The sequence below is a fragment of the Vombatus ursinus genome, unplaced genomic scaffold (genome assembly GCF_900497805.2).
Source record: "Vombatus ursinus unplaced genomic scaffold, bare-nosed wombat genome assembly UNPS02012179.1, whole genome shotgun sequence".
NCBI lineage: Eukaryota > Metazoa > Chordata > Mammalia > Diprotodontia > Vombatidae > Vombatus > Vombatus ursinus.
In genome coordinates, this window is record NW_020951957.1 from 10692770 (window position 1) to 10700423 (window position 7654).

The window sequence follows — 7654 nt, forward strand, 5'->3', positions numbered from 1 at the left end:
GAAAGAAATATCATACCCCTTTCAGCAAGCATTTAGCTTCCTGCCAATGAGTGAGTCAGATCATTACTAATCAAAATTATACAAAATATAGAAAAAACCTTCTACTTCATGTGTATTCAATAGTCATACTGTTTCATTGCTCTTCTAGCATTATTTTCATTTTCCTAAAATAACATGATTAAATAATAGAGTTCACATTTCTCCCAGTTACCTACAGAATCATTTTATTTAACTATAAAAGTTGAATTCATGTGAATGCATTGAGCCAGAACCGGCAAATAAATCACCTGGGTACCTTAAATCCTGATCAAGATTTACAGATTACTCCTGTAATTTTATTGTCAAGGTTTTCTTTTGGCCAGTGTTATCACCGATCAAGCAATGAAACAAATTACCCAAGGAAAGAAATTGGAGAGATGTGATCCTGGGACTTCCTTTTGAAATTCAGATGTGAAATTACACATCTCAGATCTGGAAGCCAAAATATATCCATATACAAAAGTGGAGCATGTTGGAATTGTATTGAGATGAATAAAAAAAATGTGCTTATATTAACATCAAACAATATTAGAATAGCTGCTCCAGAGGGTTCAGTAGGGGAAAAAAATAATGAAATATGGTCTAAGTCACATCTACATAACAAAGTATGAGACAGGATCACAAAAGCTGGATGAGTGTTGCAAATGGCCATAAGATAAACTCAGGCTTATAAATGCCATGATTCTTTTGCAAGCTTTGTTAGAAGATCATGAAGTATAGATTACATCCTGCGTGCAGTGGTAGTCTGTAAAGCATGCAAATGAGAAGTAGCATCATGCTCACAAAGGAGTAATATTAACCTGAATTAGCCATGGAGGTTAGAATTCAAGAAACAACCTTTAAGTGCACATTTTTTCTAGGTTTTCAATGTTATATTGGGTTATTATCATATGTAAAGAATTTGATGCATTATTGTATGTGAAGATCTTTTTTGCATCATATAAAATTATGTAACTACTATGATATATGTATGAATTGCATTGCATGGTATAGTGGATAGAAAGGAAACCTTAAAACCAGGAAGATCTGGGTTCAAGTTCCACCTATGACATATATTGTGGGTCCCTGGTCAAGTCACTCAATCTCTCAGTGATCTGGATAACTCTCAAAAAGTTAGATGGAGAGAGGACTAATCTGCACCAGGATAGTAACTTTCTTGATTAAGTAGTTTGCTATGCCAAAAAAGTCACAGGGAAAGTCCCTGTCAATTAATGTAGATAGATAGATATAGTTATATAGATATAAATGTAGATATCTATATATCTATATTTTATATAGATATAAATATCCATATATAAATATGTAGCTATAGATATAAATATAGAGACAGATATATGTGTGTGTGTGTGTATGTGTGTATGGATGTATACACACAATCATATGCACACATTATATTAGAATTAGACAAGGACCTATAGGAAGGCTGTGCATAGATGCTTGTATTAGAACTGTAAAAGAAGATTCATTAGAAAAGGAGTCAAATACGGTATTTTGTCTCAAAGAACCATAAGTTTTCTAATATTTTAAAATAAGTTTCCAAGAATCTTGTGGACAAAAGTGAATTTCAGTACATATAAGGCAGGTGGTGGTATGTCTAACTCAGTGGATGTATCTACTTCATGGTAACTACTTGATGATCATACCAGACAAGCATATCAAGCATTAATATTCAAATAATAACATTTTACAAGAGAAAGAATCATGTTATATGGTAGAAAAAGTGTTAGATTTGGAATCATAGTACCTAGGTTTCAGGCTATCTGTGTGATCTTGGGAAGAGGAAAGGAAGAAAAGAATTAAAGGAAACATGCATTTATTAAGTCTTTTTTTTAAATTTATCATACACTACACTATGTGCTGGAGAGGTAAATAAAAGTAAAAAGCAAACAGTTCTTGCACTCAAGCAGCTTATAAACTAATGGGAGAAGAAGATAATACACAAGAGAGCGACAAAACATGGGGAAGGTAGAGGGAAGAAGAAGATAAAGTTATCCAACATAAAGGTATGGTCTAGAATGTCTAGAACAGGGTTAGGAGGGTAATTAAGTCTGGGCTGCTAATTTAGGCCCTCCACAAAATGGAAGACTTAGTAGGAATTCACCATTGGGAAAAAGGATCCAGGCTTGTGGAAGGATATTTCAAGAGCTAAAGGTCACAGGGATGGTTGGATATTCTAAAGCAAGGAGGGCCCAAGAGCTGAGGGAAGTTTGAAGATGAGGGAGAGAAATGGCTTTGAGAACTTGAAAGTCAAGATCATGGCCACAGTTCCTCTAATGTAAAAAGAGGACATTGGAATTAAATGGCCTCTTGGCTCCTTCTGTCTCTAATTCTGTGATACCTTTTCCAATTTCTATTTTCAGGGTCCTATATAGGTGTAAATGTTGTATATCTCTTTATAGGTACTTATCAATCATGATAAAGGTGAAGAATTTGACTTACTAGAAAAAAAATACATCATACACATTCTTTTAGCTATCATCATGTATTCTATACAATAAAATGTCAGGACATTACAATATTTTAGCATTGTAGTTTCTTCTGAATTCCTCAAAATTTACCTGTACAGTTCATTAAAAGGGCCTCCTGCTCAGGAGGCAGATTTATTTCCACAATTGACATAAAATTATGTCTCAAGATACAAATGACATTGAGGAAGATAGAATCATTTATTCCACAAAGCCCCTCAATAATGGTATAAATTAAGTGCACCTTCCCAAGATTCTTCAGTGTGCTTTTATTCAAATTTGCCATAAACCAGGCAATGGTTCATAAAGGTGGATCTTGAGTTTGATTACCCCATTAGCACTTTCAACCACCTGTTTATGAATGGTGTGAGTCATTTCACTTACAACCTGGTTTTCTTGCAGCTCTGCTTATACATCTAAGATGGCAACTGTCAAGGATGCAATGATGTTCAATGTTCTATATTGAACTATTATTATAATAAGGTTAATCTTGCTTGCATTAGTCCAGTAAGAGTAAGGGAGGACTTCTGGACAGCTCATAAAACAATAAGAAGTTTGAAATAAGGTAATTATTTGACAGTATTGGGATTTATGAATTTAAAGATGTTTATATTATGCTGGACAAAATGAACATGACTTCCTCCCTCCTCTTGATTCATGGCTACTGTTAAAATAACCAACTTTAACTTTGCAGTGATATTGTAGTATATATCAGAGATAATCATTGATGTTCCATGGAAAAGATTAGAGTGGTGAAATACAATCCTTTCTCCCTTTAGTTTGTTTACTGTGACATCAGCTAAGTCAAGTTAATCAGTCAGGTTTTTCCTTATGATATTGATAGTAAACCTCATACCACCTGCACTAAAACAAACAATGGTAATCTTATTATGACAAGTGTTGTATTTTTCTTTATCATTAAATATCAATGGATCTTAGAGAGTTAACATCTTGGAAATATAAATAGGCCTATAGGAAAACCAGATGGGAGAGAGGTGATCATGCTATAAGGAAATAATGAATCTAGCATTGAACTTCTAAGATCAAACCTTTAGATGAATGTTGTCACAGGCTGTGCTCTTATATGTATGCATATTGCTAGTGATGTCCTCATGTTAATGCAAGACAGAATTGCAGAAGAAAAACACAATGTACTTAGTGTCAACCTTAAATTTTACTGTATTGATTGAATAAATAGGGCCTCATGGAATTTCATTTTCCTAGCTTTTTCTGAAAATTCATAATTTTTTGTTTAAAGACCTATTTGTTACTAATAGTTTACTAACACAACATACAACAGTATGACTATGAGTCTTGGTACATATATTCTCCAAAATATTAAAAATGAGTATCTTCCAGAGAGTAATGAAGAGATGCATAGTGGGTAAGTCAGCAATAACAAATAAAAATAATAAACTATGAAAAAGAATCTAAATAATGTTATCAAAGCAATGCATGAACCAAAAGAAAATAGACTGATCACATAACAAGAATCAGAGATAACCGATGTACAGTTCAAGTGTTCCACCAGTCTGCTTGTTAAGAAAAAGCAATATTGTTCAACCTTCTGAGTTGAATTTATGGGGGATGGGTTGGGGAGGGGAGTTACACAAGAATAGAATAAGATGGGCAGGAATGTAGGGGTTTCAATCTATGTTACTGGAGATAAAATAAATATAAATGAGAGTGCAGCTCTATTTGAACATTTCTGTTCATGAAATGAGGAATATACTCTGAACTAATAAGAAAGGAAAGAAAATGTGGGAGCTCTTTTTTGGTAAACTCACTTTATTTTTGTTCAGCATTATGTGAATTTATGGGTAAAATAGCATCTGATATTAGGTTGACCTCCCTGGGAAGTGACATATAAAATATTTGTTAGATTGTTTTTTAAGAATTTATTTGCAGAAATTGTCACATAAAAAAAGTTATTTTTATACACACATTAAGGAAAGCACCATTTAAATTAGGTTGATGACTGAATTTTGTTGAAAATCACTTAGTTGTGCTTAGGTGTTTACATTTCTTAAAATCTGACTTGTGTTTTCTCTTTAAATCAAATAAAGTGAATAACTGATGACTTTATAATAATTATATTTTATATTTTGGCAATGCTTCAATGTGATAGGACATAGATTCAGAATTCTTGGAGGTTACAGCAGCAAAGTTAAAGTTCTAACTTGTTGTATCAAGTTGGAAATGCTTTACGCCATTCAAAAACCAGATAATTGGAGGCAGAGCCAAGATGGCAGAGTAAAGTCAGGGACTCACCTAAGATCTCCTGCAAACCCCTCCAAATACCTTTAAAAATGACTTTAAACAAATTCTAGATCAGCAAAACCCACAAAAAGATGTCATGAAACAAATTTCCACCCCAAGACCTTCGAAGGTGCACAGGAAATGTCCCTTGCACCAGGGTGAGAGAGAAGTGCAGCACAGGCTGCATCAGCAGAGACAGGGCCCCAGCAAACTTGGAGCATGCCTCACAGAGAATGAATCACTGGCAGCAGTGATGGTTTCCAGACCTCTCAGCCCACAGACTCCAAAGACAACTTAGCAGGTCAGCAGGAAAGGTCTGTCACATCTGGGTGAGAGTGGAGCACAGTTCAGTTCAGGCTGTGCCAGCACAGCATCAGCTCCAGCAAACCAGGATTACGCTTTGGAAGTAATTGAATCAACAGCAGCTCAGCTGCTTCTGGAGGTCTTAGCCCAAAAGTGGTAAGGGAGTTGAACAACTGATCAGAAGGGGATTGCAGGGTCTTTTTGCTAGCAATGAGGCAGGGCTGTGTTGCTTTGTCCACACCTGTATCTAGATTAGAGTCCTTAGTGGCAGTCCCAGGGCAAGGAGGAAGACTAGCACAGCAGAGATTGCAGCTACAATGGAGCAGAGACCCTCCTCATAGTTCCAAGACAGAAAAAAGTGTTTGTGGTTGCTCACAGAGCAGACCACAGGCCAGCATAGTTAACACCTCTCCTTAGAGAAGAATTGAAAACCTACAGGTCCCTAGAGGTATCTCTGAAAACAGCTGCACAAAACCCCTGAAATTTGGGACAGTGCATCCTCCACCCCAGAAGTAGAGCTCTACTTTAACAAAGGGTTAAAAGTCAAGTAATAGGTTGGGGAAATGAGCAAACAGTGGGAAAAATGACTCTAACTACAGAAAGTCACTAAGGAAGGTCAGAATGTATACTCAAAAGAAGACAACAAAGTCAAAGCTCTTAAGTCCAAAGCCTCCAAGAAAAATATGAATTTACCTCAGATCATGGAAGAGCTCAAAAAGGATTTTGAAAATCAAATAAGAAAGGTAGAGGAAAAAATGGGAAGAGAAATGAGAGTGATGCAAAAAAATCATGAAAAATGAGTCAACAGCTTGGTAAAGGAGACAAAAAAAAATACTGAACACAATAACACCTTAAAAAACTGACTAGGCCAAGTGGTAAAAAGAAGTCCAGAAAGCCAATGAGAAGAAGAATGCCTTAAAAATCAGAATTGACCTAATGGAAAAGGAGGTCCAAAGGCTCAATGAAGAATATAATTCCTTAAAAATTAGAGTGGAGCAAATGGAAGCTAATGACTATGAGAAATCAAGAAGCAATAAAGCAAAACCAAAGAAATGTAAAAATAAAAGACAATGTGAAGTATCTCATTGGAAAAAATAACTGACCTGGAAAATCAATCCAGGAAAGACAATTTAAAAATTATTGGGCTACCTAAAAGCCATCATCCAAAAAAAAAGTCTCAATATCATCTTTCAAGAAATTATCAAGGAAAATTGCCCTGATATTCTAGAACCAGAGGGTAAAATAGAAATGGAAAGAATACACCAATCACCTCCTGAAAGAGATTCCCAAAATGAAAACTGCCAGGAATATTGTAGCCAAATTCCAGAGTTCCCAGATCAGGGAGAAAATATTGTAAACAGCCAGAAAGAAACAATTCAAGTATGGTGGATCCACAGTCAGGATAACACAAGATTTAGCAGCTTCTACATTACAGGACCAGAGGGCTTACAATATGATATTTAAGAAGGCAAAGAAGATAGGATTACTGCCAATAATCACCTACCCAGCAAAACTGAGTATAATCTTTGAGGGAGAAAATGGAAATTGAATGAGATAGAGAACTTTCAAGCATTCTTGTTGAAAAGACCAGAGCTGAATAGAAAATTTGACTTTCAAATACAAGACTCAAGAGAAGCATATAAAGGTAAACAGGAAAGGGAAATCTTAAGGGGCTTAATAATTTTAAACTTTTTACATTTCTACATGGGAAGATGATATGTGTAACTCATAAGATCTTTCTCACTATTAAGGTAGTTAGAAGGAGTATATATAGACAGAGGGTATGGTATGAGTTGAATATGAAGGGATGATATCTAAAAAATAAAGTTGAGATGAGAAATAAATGTACTGGAAGAAAGAGAAAGGGAGAGGTGGAAGGGGGTAAATTATCTCATATAAAAGAGGCAAGAAAAAAAATTTACAGTGGAAAAGAAGAGGGGGGTAGTAAGAGGGAGTGAATGAACATTATTCTCATCAGAATTGGCTCAAAGAGGGAATAATACACATACTAAATTGGGTATGGAAATCTATCTTGTCCTATAGGAAAGTAGGAGGGGAAGGAAATAAGAGAAGGGAGGGGGCAAATAGGAGAAGAGGATAGTTTGAAGCAAAATACATTTGAGGAAGGACAGGACAAAAAGGAGAGAGAGAATAAAATAAATGGGGGGATAGATTGAAGGGAAATACATTTAGCAATAGTAAGTATGAAAAAAAATTGATGCAAATTTCTCTGATAAAGGTCTCATTTTTTTCAAATATATAGAGAACTGAGTCAAATTTATAAAAATAAAAGCCATTCCCCAACTGATAAATGATCAAAATATATGATCAGTTTTCAGATGAAGTAATCAAAGCTATCTATAAACATATTAAAAAAATACTCTAACTCACTATTGATTGGAGAAATGCAAATTAAAACAATTCTAAAGTACTACCTCATACCTATTAGATTGTTAACAGGACAGAAAATGTAAATGACAAATGTCAGAGGGAATGTGGGAAAAAATGAGACATTAATGCACTGTTGGTAGAATTGTGAACTGATTCAACCATTCTGTAGAGTAATATGGAGCTGAACTGAAAGAGCT